The sequence below is a fragment of the Schistocerca americana genome, chromosome 1 (genome assembly GCF_021461395.2).
Source record: "Schistocerca americana isolate TAMUIC-IGC-003095 chromosome 1, iqSchAmer2.1, whole genome shotgun sequence".
Classification (NCBI taxonomy): Eukaryota; Metazoa; Arthropoda; class Insecta; order Orthoptera; family Acrididae; genus Schistocerca; species Schistocerca americana.
The window spans coordinates 477,623,597-477,636,961 of record NC_060119.1 but is presented as its reverse complement, the minus strand read 5'-3'; the positions used below and the strand labels follow the sequence as shown (position 1 = coordinate 477,636,961).

The 13,365-nt window shown below is 45.4% G+C and overlaps 1 pseudogene; it reads right to left on the bottom strand.

Moving 5' to 3' along the window:
* Positions 1 to 5,522: 5,522 nt before the first annotated feature.
* Positions 5,523 to 5,640, bottom strand: LOC124558299 (annotated as a pseudogene).
* Positions 5,641 to 13,365: the final 7,725 nt, after the last annotated feature.

Below are 13,365 nucleotides of genomic sequence, written 5' to 3'. Positions count from 1 at the left end.
CTCATAGTATACATAGGTTATGGAATATTAGTCATGTGGTAACAAGATATTATCGTCGCAAGTAAATGTGATGAATAATGAAAGCAGGCGAGATGTCGCATAGACCTCTCACAGAAATGAAAACAACAAATAAACGGGTGCGAACTTGTTACAACAGAGGAATTCGAGAATCAAAACTTTCAAAAAGGTATGAAAGAGGCATAATATGAGGTACTTGTGTAGAACGAATTGGAGTAATGTACATCTTGAGATCCCTTCGCTACACGTCACTGTCGAAAACGGACGTTACACCATGACCACAGACACAAATTAGAATATAGCGAACAGACACGTCAGTGGCCGGACGGACAGTTCGTAATTTCGTGAAAAAAGTCCAGCACCGTGCTCACATGACCACGATTCCACAGTGTTGCTCATGTTGATCTTGGACAGTTTACTGTTTCTATTTGCCTTCTTTTTTCCACAGTTCAGTACACCTTCTTCCTGTTTTCATGCTTGGTATGAGTTCAGTTTTTGATGGGCAATCCACTGGGCCCTCTTATCACTAAATCTGGGGGGGGGGGGGGAGGGGGTGCGATGGGAAGTTTCTCTTGTGAGCTTTAGGTAATGCGCGTTTTTCTTTTTCTTTTTCTTTTTATGTAGCAACAGGCAACGAAGCCACAGTGTCCACACCGCCATCATCATGACAGCAGTCCACCCCAAACGGTCTCTGTGCCACAGCGTCTACATGCCACATCATCTCTGTGGTGGAGTACCTCAGTGCAGCTGCGTCTCTGTACCATTACATCTCCCTGCCATAGTCTCTGTGCCACAGTCTATAAGTTGCAGTGCATCCACGCCACATTCTCCATAGCAAATCTGCGCCACAGTCTCTGTGGCACAGTATACCCACGCCCTATTCTCTGTGCTGCAGTGCGTCCATGCACCTGTCTCCACACTGCAGCGTATGTGTACCGCTGCCCTCCTCCACCTCAATCGTCTCACTACAGTATCTTCTCGCTGCAACACCCACACACCACCAATTTTTTCACCAAAGCATTTCCCTGCTACAGAGCTCCTGTGCTGCAGTTTCTGTAAATGCATCACGTCTGCACCACACTATGAGCATCACTGTGTTTACACACAACATTATTTCCATGCTGCCGTATCTCTGTAACGCAGCATTTCCATGTCGCATCTCCACACTGCCACGTTCTACTTATAACCGCATCTCCACACCACCATATCTCCACCCGGCTGTGTCTCCATGCCACTGTGTTTCCTCACCGCAGTTTCAGTGTTACAGCACATCTATACAGCACATCTGATTTCAACTGTAGTCTCTGCAACATAGCACGTTTGCGATGCGGTATCAGCAACACTGCACCACTGCATCTCTATGCCACAGGATCAACATGCTGCAGAATTTTCGTGCCACATTTCCCAGCCAGCACATTCACCACGTCACCGTGTCTACGCTATCATGTCTCCAGACTGCTGTATCTCCACACTGTAGTGCTTCCATGCACAGTCTCAGTACCGCAGTCCCTGCACCACCATGATTACATACACTACCTCCACACATTGTCATTTCTCTGCACAGCAGCGCTGCTGCACCACAGACTCAGCGCCACAACCTTCATGCTGCCACTCCTATACGCCATCAAATCTTCACGTTGTAACATTTCTACACCAGAGTCTCACTGCCACAGTGTCCATGCCACTACATTTACCCAGTGGAGTGCTTCCACACTGCAATCTCCGTGCTGCACTCTCCATGCCACTGTGTCTTCATGGCGCTGCATCTCCATCTGCCACATCTCCATGCCACTAAATCTCTAAAGTACAGTGCCTCCAAACCACAGTTTCTATACTGTCCCACTTTTGCACTGCGTTCTTCACACTGTAGCACATTCATGACACCGTATCAGTACTGCTGCGTCTATAAGTCTGCTGTGCCTCCTGCTGCAGTGTATGTGGTCATTTCCATCCCACATATCCATGCCGCTACAGTCTCCACACCTTCGCATCTCCATGCCGCCACAGTCTACACAACACCATATCTCCCCATCACAATGTTCCCATGCTGCAGTCTCAGCACTGCAGCCTCCATACCACCACATATCCACGCCACTGTGTCTCCATGCCACTATGTGTCCATGCTGCAGCACTTTGGCGCCACGATCTCAGCACTGCAGTCTCCAAGACACTATTCTTAGTACCACCACCTCTCCAAGCTACAGCACTCCTTTGGCACAGTCTTGGCACAGCAGTCTTCATGCCATCGCGCCTACACACCACTGCACTATATGCTGCAGTGCTTCCACTTTGGAGTCTGAGACACCCTCCTCTCTAACGCCGAATGAATAATAGATAAAGATAAAATTCAAAGCAAGCACACTTTTGTAGCTTACATAGCTATGCATGTAAACTAACTATTAGGAGAGAAGGATAAGTGCTCACTATCTGTTTCTTACCGTTCCTTGATCAACATCTTATAAAGCATTGCGGCTCATTCTAAAAGATAATGATCGTATCTACTGGGTGTGAGTAGGTTTAATAATACAATTTATACAGTGCTTCTGTCGCTTTCTTAATGAACTGTTTCAGTCTCTTCATATTATTTACATTTCTACAGTATTTCACTAATTAAACTTCCATTATAATAAAATCTTTGACAAAATCTTTTCCAACCAAAACCAAACGAATTTCCAGTCTACAGCTCACAATAACTTCCAGCTCACTTCCCCCTTACTGACAACCTCTATATAACGATAAGACTAAGAGAAATCAGGACTGTCAGCTGCCGACAGGCACTGGATTAAATCATAGAACTAGTTACACAATGGTCAACAACAAAGACACATGACCTTGCAGTTACGCGATCATAAAATACATCAACTTTATACATCCAGAGAGTCTTACACAGTTTACTATTTCTTATCAAATCTTCTCAGAATAAATCGTACAAATACGAATAGTGACCATAACTTTATTATACACACATCAAAAAAAGTTTTGCATCATCTCAGTCCCCGGAATTCCTGAAGTTAGACGTTGACTGAAGACATTGTATCACAGACACAGTACCTTTGACGATTCAGAGATGTCACTAAACCCGCCCAAAGATGTAAACAACCGTGCATGAGCAGCGCCTATTAGACGGAGTGGTCCGACAGCCGATCAGTTCCAGTCATTTCACCAGAAAGGAGGTACATGGTTCATGTTGTCTGAAGTTCAACCATGCCTAGACCGTCAATACCGCGGTTCGATCGCGTCCGCATTGTCACTTTATCACGGGAAGGGCTCTCAACATTGGGAAGTGTTCAGGCATCTCGGAGTGAAACAAAGCGATGTAGTTCGGTCATGGAGGAGATACAGAGAGACAGGAACTATCGATGACTTGCCTCCCTCTGGCCGGCCAAGGGCTGCTACTGCAGTGGATGAACGCTACCTACGGATTATGGCTCGGAGGAACCCTGACAGCAAAGCTACCATGTTGAATAATGCTTTTCGTGCAGCTACAGGACGTCTTGTTACGACTCAAACTGTGCGAAATAGGGTGCATGACGCGCAACTCCAACCCCGACGGCCATGGCGAGGTCCATCTTTGCAACCACTACACCATGCAGCACGGTACAGATGGGCCCAACAAGATGCCGAATGGACCGCTCAGGATTGGCATCACTTTCTCTTGACCGATGAGTGTCGCATATGCCTTCAACCAGACAATCGTCGGAGACGTGTTTGGAGGCAGCCCGTTCATGAACGCCTTAGACGCACTGTCCAGCGAGTGCAGCAAGGCGGAGGTTCCCTGATGTTTTGAGGTGGCATTATGTGGGGCCGATGTAGGCCGCTGGTGGTCATGGAAGGCGCTGTAACGGCTGTACGATACGTGAATGCCATCCTGCGACCGATAGTGCAACCATATTGGCAGCAAATTGAGGTGGCACTCGTCTTCATGGTCGACAATTCGCGCCCCATCGTGCATATCTTATGAATGATTTTCTTCAGGACAACGACATCACTCGACTAGAGTGGCCAGCATGTTCTCCAGACATGAACTCTATCGAACATGCCTGGGATAGATTGAAAAGGGCTGTTAATGGACAACGTGACCCACCAACCACTCAGAGGGACGCCGAATCGCCGTTGAGGAGTGGGTAAATCTGGATCAACAGTGCCTTGATGAACTTATGGATAGTGTGCCACGACGAATACAGGCATGCATCAATGAAAGAGGACGTGTGCACAGCAATCTGGACCACCACCTCTGAAGGTCTCGCTGTATGTTGGTACAACAAAGAATGTGTGGTTTTCATGAGCAATAAAAACCGCGGAAATGATGTTTATGTTGATCTCTATTCCAGTTTTCTGTACAGGTTGCGAAACTCTTGGAACCGAAACGTTTTTGATGTGTGTAATTAAAATTTCACATCATTGGAGATAAATCTCATTTATTTTTATATGTCGGTTCTATTTGAGAAAATATGAGATTAATTTTGGTTTTTGAATTTACAGCTTTGATTTTGTTGAACTGTGTCATAAATTTAACACATCGTATCCTACGATATGAGAGAGAGAGAGAGAGAGAGAGGGAGAGAGAGAGGGGGGGGAGAGATTGAGAGAGAGAGAGAGAGGAGCATTGATCATGCCACCATGTGGCCATGCCGCAGCATCTCCACACGACAATATCTCCATGCTGCAGTCTCATTGCCGCAGTCTCCACGCCGTTGAGTCGCCATGCCATTACATCTCCAGCCACCATGTCTGCATACCACAATGTCTCCACACTGTTGTGTCTCCGTGCCACAGACTTCTGTGCTGCAGTCTCACACTGCAGCCTCCGTGCTGCCACATCTACACGACACTGTACCTCCAAGCCAAAGTCGTTATTTGCTGCAGTCTCAGTGCCACAGTGGCCATGCTGTTGCATCCCCATGCCATTGCATGTTTACACCACATTCGTTCAGCATTGCAGTCTCAGGACTGCGGTCCCCCTGCCACTGTGTATCCATGCCGCCACATCTTCATCTACCACGTCTCCATGTCTTCATGCTGCAACGCCTCCACACTACAGTTGCCACACTACTGCATCACCACATTGCGGCAGCAGGGGCACCATGTGAAAAATTCCATTGTAATTTATATTTGCAATTGTGAGCCATGACCAACAACATTATAAAATCTGCAAGCACTGTAGGGTGGTAGGGTATGAGGGATGTGATTTAGCTAAATAAATTTCAAAAAGAAATAAATATGGAAATTACATTGGCTTTAGGGATTCAGATTGTATTACTGATGAATATATTCAAATTGGGTGTGAACTTGGAGATATGAAACACTCCGTCTTCAGGCCACAAGTGGCCCATTCTGACCATCCGACCGCCATATCATCCACAGCTGAGGACGCAGATAAGAGGGGCGTGTGGTCAGCACACCGCTCTCCCGGTCGTTATGATGGTTTTCTTTGACTGGAGCAGCTACTGTTCGGTCGAGTAGCTCCTCAATTGGCATCACGAGGCCGAGTGCACCCCGAAAAATGGCAACAGCGCGTGGCAGCCTGGATGGTCACCCATCCAAGTGCCGGCCACGCCCAACAGCACTTAACTTCAGTGATCTGACGGGAACTGGTGTATCCACTGTGGCAAGGCCGTTGACTGGAGACATGAAGCTGATGGTTTTTATTTAAAATTTCAAAATTTGGAATGATCGTGGAAGTAGATTCAAAGAACAACAAAGACACAGAGGTCTTCAATGAAGAAATCAATAACAATGAGTACAAAGTAGCTGAAGTTGAAGGTAAACATGTAAGTGGAGCTATTTATAAAAGAAAAATATAGCAGAGGGATCGATAGGACATGTTAAAACTGTGTTTAGCAATCTTGGATGAACTAAGTAGTAAGAAAAGAAATGTGTGAAGTATAAAACCCAAATAGAGGCAGAGTAAAGTGTTTGAATATAACTGAGTGACATGAGGCTTTAGCTGTAACAGTAAACAGTTAGGAAAGATGGCGAGCACCAATCAAAGGGCGATGTATAATTTAAGAAATCCATTTCCAGTGTAATAACTGAGCAAGGAAATTTCCTAATGGAATATGTCGTGGGGTATACGTTTTGCACCAGTGACAAGATTTACAATGGAGGGAGACTGTGTTACAATTTTACTTCCTTGGCTGTCACAGGAACAGTTTTACTGCTAATATAATGGATGTAGCAAAGGTGAGGAAGAAAAGAATATTTGGATGTGTCAGAGGGAGTCTAATATAAGAGAGTGAGAAGACTGTGGGAAGGATGATCGAAGTGTGCCAGATGAATAGGAAGAATATGTGTAATGTGTATAGTAGCAATAAGGAAAGGGAGTATATGTAATTATTATCTTAACTTGAATGGTAGATGTAATGAGAATGAAAAGGGGGCTAGTGCCATCAGTAAGTTAACGTTTGTTGCAAGTATTCTGGTGTCTGTCATAGAGGCAGTGATGATGCCAGAAGTGGGAACAGGTGCTGATATGGAGCCAAGGGGCAGTTTAGCTAGGGGCAAATAAGATATTAATAGTGAATTAGGTTGTATGGACCTGCTCAAAGGGAGCATATGCCTGACTGAGGTTTTATTGTTTGCAACAGAAGATACGAGAGTTCTTCCAATAGTATTAAATGGGCCTGCTCTAAGGTATCATAATGCTTGATGCTGTATTGTTGGAGATGATGCAGAAGATGACGTGGGTATTCTTCGAGTATTAAGGTTATGGCCTGCCAGTGGGTGTAGTAGGTTGTAACTATTGTGTTAGTGTTGAATGTACGAGTGAAGTGGAACTGGTTGTTGTAATGGAAGTGTTATTTATGAATTTTGCCCTGTGTAGTTGTAATTATTTTGGGGTTTTTCATAAGTGTAGTTAAGTCCGTACGTATGATGTGTGATGCCATGCGCATAGCTGGAATGAAAATGTGAGAAACTTTCTTTGTGTGAGAATGGAAAGCATATAGTGAGCCAAATAATTCAGTTTGCATAATACACTGAAGAGCCAAAGAAACTGGTACACCTGACTAATATCCCCGCAAGCAGGCAGAAGGACCCAGGATGTGGCATGGACTTGACTAATGTCTGAAGTAGTGCTGGAAGGAAATGATACCATGAATCCTGCAGGGCTGTCCATAAATCCGTAAGAGCACGAGGGGTGGAGACCTCCTCTGAACAGCATGTTGCAAGGCATCCCAGATATGCTTAATAACGTTCATGTCTGGGGACTTCAGTGGCCAGCGAAAGTGTCTAAACTCAGAAGAGTGTTCCTGGAGCTACTCTGTAGCAATTATCAACGTGTGGGGTGTCGCACCGTCCTGCTGGAATTTCCCAAGCCCATCGGAATGCACAGTGGACATGAGTAGACGCAGGTGATCAGACAGGATGTTTTGGTACGTGTCACCTGTCATAGTCGTATCTAGACGTATCAGGATCTCATATCATTCCAACTGCACACGCCCCACACTATTGCAGAGCATCCACCAGTTTGAACAGTCCCCTGCTGTTATGCAGAGTCCATGGATTCATGAGATTGCGTCCATACCCGTGCACGTTCATCCGCTCGGTACAATTTGAAACGAGACTCGTCCGACCAGGCAACATGTTTCCATTCACCAACAAAGTCAGTTTTAACGGGCTCAGGTGAGGCGTAAAGCTTGGTGTCGTGCAGCAATCAGGGGTAGACGAGTGGGCCTTCACATCCGAAAGCCCATATCAATGATGTTTCGTTGAATGGTTCGCACGCTGACACTTGTTGATGTCGCAGCATTTAAATATGCAGCAATTTGAGGAAGGTTTACACTTCTGTCACGTTGAACGATTCTCTTCAGTCGTCGTTGGTCCCGTTTGTGCAGGGTCTTTTTCCGGGCGCAACGACGTCTGAGATTTGATGTTTTACCGAATTCCTGATATTCACGATACACTCGTGAAATGATCTCACGGCAAAATCCCCACTTCATCGCTACCTCGGAGATGCAGTGTCCCATCGCTCGTGCGCCGACAATAACACCACGTTCAAGCTTACTTAAATCTTGATAACCTGCCGTTGTAGTATCACTAACCGATCTAACAACTGCGCCAGACACTTGTCTTGTATAGGCGTTGCCAACCGCAGCGCCGTATTCTACCTGTTCACATATATCTGTTTTCGAATACGCAAGTCTATACCAGTTTCTTCGGCACTTCAGTGTAATACGTGCATGTAAGATCGGTAAAAGTGAAGAATTCGGGGAATTTTGTTTTCGTGAAAACGTGTGTGGTGGTGGTGGTGGTGGGGGGGGGGGGGGGGGTGGTATATGGGAGATAATTTTTTTTATTTTTTTTATTCTTGAATCAGAGGTATGTGCACGTTGTCAGTGTAAGTGAGGGTTTGAGGAAGAATAACATTGACGTGTATGTGGACATATATGGGTGTTCTGTCTGATTAACATTATATTGATTTGTCAATTGCGAGTGATTTGTTGAAGATCATTCATGTGTTTGGCTGGTATCGTATATGGATATCGGAGACTCTTATCTCCGTCGAGGGTAATTTGAAGGCTTTAAACTATCGGAATAGATTCCGCCATCATATTTCCCAAACCTAGAGGCAACATTCCTGCTGTGGGTCCTTCCTTCGAGACAATGTTGCGCAGCCACACCGCACTCACCTAGGAACACCTTCCTCCAGGAGGTAGGAGTCAACCGAACGGAGCGCCCAGCGTTATATGCTGACTTGGCTTAAACTAAATATGCTTGGCACGAGATGGAATTTGATGACCTCAGAATGGCCACCGTCGGAGACTGCGGTAGACTTGAGCAGCAGCGTCTACCTTGTGAAGAGAGTGCGAAGGATACTCTATGCATCTTACAGTGAAAAGTATTGAGTGCTCCCAGCCGCAGGTTTTTATTTCATACATGCACAAAAGAATTGGTTTTTGACTGACCTTTTTGTAGACCGGATTTTTATAGTCCATAATGTCTATTCTTTTATTCTGTATTCTCTTTGAATCTAAAGACACAAACTCTCGCAGGTGTGTAGGTGGTACAAAACTTTTTTGTCTGGACATACAATGCCGATAGAGAAAGTGAAGCTCGTCGTACACGTGAATACCATCGGCGGTATATAAATGATAAGAATTGCAATTTTTTGTGACAGGTAGAACAGCCACTAGAGTGCATTAGTGTTGTTCGTGTTTAGTGCTTTTACCAGGCCTGCTGCGATATTAAAGGGATGTGAACAGCTTCAGATGTTGAGTGGTCACTGTGAAGGGCACGGAGATGCTGTGTAGTTCGTGTGATGTGACAGCGAAATCAGGGGCGTCACTGTGCATCTCCGTTCGGCTGGCTGGTGGAATCGGGCAATATCAAGATTCTTTGCGGCATTCACATGTGACTCTGAGTCGATGCTTGCACTTCATGGGAACCTGAGGGCAGACACACTAGCTGTGAAGGATCCATCAATCACATATAACCACCACAATGGGGGGAACGCCTTATGTGCAACAAGCACATCGTAAACGCTTCATAAGTACGCGTCCCGTCTGAGGATTCGTGACTGATTCCCCACAACATTTTGGATCATCCTGCACCAGAACCGACGCGCAAGTCGCCTCCTGTGGCGTCGTCTGAAATAAGACTTACGGCCGAAATTCCCCGGATGGGGCCTCCCGGCCAACAATGCCACACGATCATTTCATTAGTCGAAGATCAGCAGCAGCTGGACTCGGCATTTGAGGTCTTATGTGTAGGCTGCCGTTGACACCACAACACAAGCGGCTGGTTTGGATGGTTCCGTGACGGGAAGCATGGACAGTTGATAAATGACGTCGCTTTAAGTTCAGCGATGAATCGCGATTCTGCACTATCCCAGATGTCCGTCTTTAGCGAGTATGCTGGCGATTTCTCTTTCCAATATTTTGGAGAGGCACAGCGGTGCTAATCCTGGCGTCGTAGTGTGGAGAGACATCGGGTATGACTTTAGGTCTCGGCTGGTAGGGACCGAGGATACTCACGCGGCAGAACGATACGGCTCACACATCTTGCGTCCTCATGTGTTACCTGTCATACAACCAGTGACGGATACAGAAAAACCTCAAGCAGGGGGCGCTAAATATATCTCGATCTACCTTTACTTTTACCGTAATAAAAAAAAATCAAGTCACATGCAAAGTTTAAGGAAGTTTTATTTAAACTTATTATACACATATACAGTATAATGCCATCTTATGATGTAAAAAAGTTACGTTTGTCGTTCTCTTCCTTATATGCTGAATTCTGTGGGCGTATTCTTCCTGGCAAATTGATTAATTACATCGTCAATAGGACAATCAATGTCAGGGTGAGTGTTCAACAGAGCTAGGCCATTAAGTCAATCCTCCAGGAGGATTCCTCCTTCATGTGAGACCTCAGCCATGTCTTTGTACGCCGCAATATTGAAAAACTTCTTTCTACTGTAGCAATAGATCCAGGTAGACAAACATATATTTTGTACAGAGTGTGCAAAGTAGGATAGTCCTATGTAGACTCCCTTCTACTTAGGAAAGTGCAACTACTCGATAACTCCATTCAGTCGAGTCGACTGACGAAAGAATAGCGTGAGGGCTGACGCGAGGGGCGGCGCGAGTGGCAAAGGTGGTGGCCCCGCAAGACAGGGGAGGGGGGGGGGCGGAGCGTCCCCCATATGCATCTGCCACTGCATGCAACTGAATCGTCCTGCCATTCTTCGACTATATAATGTTCGTTAATTCATGGTACATGTCTCTATGAACTGTCTGTGTTATATTGAAGTACTCCTGTGGCCAGCAAGATGTTCAGCCCTTTACCCAGAAGAACATGTGTGGGGCCAGCACGGATGTTAACTCCGTCCCAGTGCCAGCATCAAGGATGTCAAACACCAGCTTGCCTCAGGAGAGGTGACAACTGCTTGATGACCCCTTCCCAACCGAATGAGTGCATAAATCCAGACCAGAGAGGGTGCAACGTCATGCTGATAAGTAGGCTCTTACTACCAAGTTCTTTGTAAATTTGACTCCAAATTGTAATTACTGAAATACCAGCGCATACGTTCTCAACCCGTGAAGTATCATTTACTCTCCGTATCCCTTCTAGATGCTCAGGCAGTGCGATTTCCTTCTCGTGATTCAGAACCGTCCTTTGTGCTGACCTCGGGCTCCTCAGTAATCCAGCAGATGTCACTTGCTCCTGGCTGTTAGCCAGCTGGGAGTCTGAGGCAGTTGCTTCGTGTGCGGACTGCATGCCTTAGGTCTTTTTGCTTGTACTTTTTGAGGACGATACCTCTACTTACAGATGAACCTGAAAAGAGAAGCTGTAAGTCTTCAACCCGACACCGTTTAAGAGGGAAAACAAAAGTGCTACCGTGGAGAGTTTCCTACATGCTTGCTGCAGGCAGCGCGTGACGAGTGTCATAAATTGTGGCCAAACAGGCTGTTTTCTCGACTTCCAACAACAGCCTTAAAAAAATTTTGCTCTGAGCACTATGGGACTTAACATCTGAGGTCATCAGTCCCCTAGAACTTAGGACTTCTTAAACCTAACTAACCTAAGGACATCACACACATCCATGCCCGAGGCAGGATTCGAACCTGCGGCAGTAGCGGTCGCGCCGTTCCAGACTGAAGCGTCTACAACCGCTCGGCCACAACGGTCGGCAGGCAGCCTTCAGGAGTGTAGTATTCCAACAGACACACGTATCCGTGACGAATTATATGTGGACAGATTTTTGTACTTACTCAAACACATAAAATCCTAAACGGATTTGTGAAAGACTTTACTGGATGGCCGTGTGCGTTCGGAGTTCACTCACATGCTTGAAACAATAGCAGTGTAGTACAAAACAATTATAGGACAAGCCCACACATTCTCTTACATTTTTCACAGCATTACTGCATGAGTAATGGATACTGCAGCTGTGTTAACTTCGCTTTTCCGTACCGAGAGTTATCTTCTAGTTTGAAGTAGGTCCACAGATGTATACAGGTTTAAGTGAATGTAACTCCAATCCTGCGGCGATGAAAGTGTCCTTAACCGCATTAGCGTCTAACGTGGTTCGTCAGCGTGGCAGGCAGACCCATTGATCGTGCGACTGCGGAAACATATCTCATTTGTTATGTGTTTGTAGATATGAGAACTGCTAGGCCGTCTACGGTAACTTAAGAACAACTGTTCCTCTTGAATATTACTGAGCAGCTCGAGACGGTAGACTACCAACTTCACAGAGCTGTGGTGTGCTTGCCTGCATTTCAGGCACGTAGTATTGCCATGATTTCGGGACGCCAGAGCTCTGTCCCAGAATTAGGTTTCACAGGTTTCTATTTTAATTTTTTTTATATATGGTGCGTTCATCGACATATTTGATCATAGTCCCTTCACATCACGTCGATAACCTTGTCATAACACTCTGTTCACAAATCGATTACGTGCTCGACATCTTGAACATACTGTAGTCAACACTGTAGAGGGCTTTAGGGGGAACCTTGGCTATATCCTTGGAAGAGATTCCTAATTTGCGATGCTGTTTATCTGGGAGATGTCTAGTTCGAATACTTGTAGTGGTAGAAATTTGTATTTCAATATTTAGCCGACTTGGGAAAAAAAACAGAACGTAGCGTACGTCCCTGATTACCTGGCATTTCATAAATATCCCGGACTCCATTCCAGATAACTCCGTAATGTCTGTTGGACAAGACTATTCATGGTGACCCGTTCGTCGGATGATGATGCTATGCTCTTGGTACTACTCGGGAGCAGTAAGCTATCTGCTGGCAACAGGTACCTCCTTCGACCTCTCCTCTCACGAGTATCCACAAAATGTACACGACACCATAATCTTTCCCATCACAGTTGTTGACCAGTTATTTACGCCTGACGCGTAGGAACCCTAGCCGCTGCGACGGAATCTGTTTAAAAGGCTTGCACCAGGCATCTAAATGAAAAGCCAGAACTTAATTCTTCTATGGCTGATTTCTTTCCTGAGATGGCATACGAAATTTTTCAGAGTGACAATCTCCGCCGGAACCATTCGACTACATTCCTTTTCTGAGTGAGACGACGACCCCTCTTCCCCAAACCATATTTATGAACGCTGTACCGTATTTTGATTTAATATGTTTTGTATGAGTTTATCAAATTAACTGTTTGATACCTATATCTTGAACATAAAGCAACTGTTATTATAGTGTCACGCTGTAGTGGCAAAAAATATCTGTCACGTTCTGGTCTGGCTTCTATATTGATTGGACGTTACGACTGGAAAAAGTGGTTAAAGTATTATTTTTCAGCCAGTTAGTTTCATGCAGTTTGTATGGCAATGTATTATCGAAACGAAGAGACAAATACAATTCACAGTCTCCAGAAATTATGTAAAAG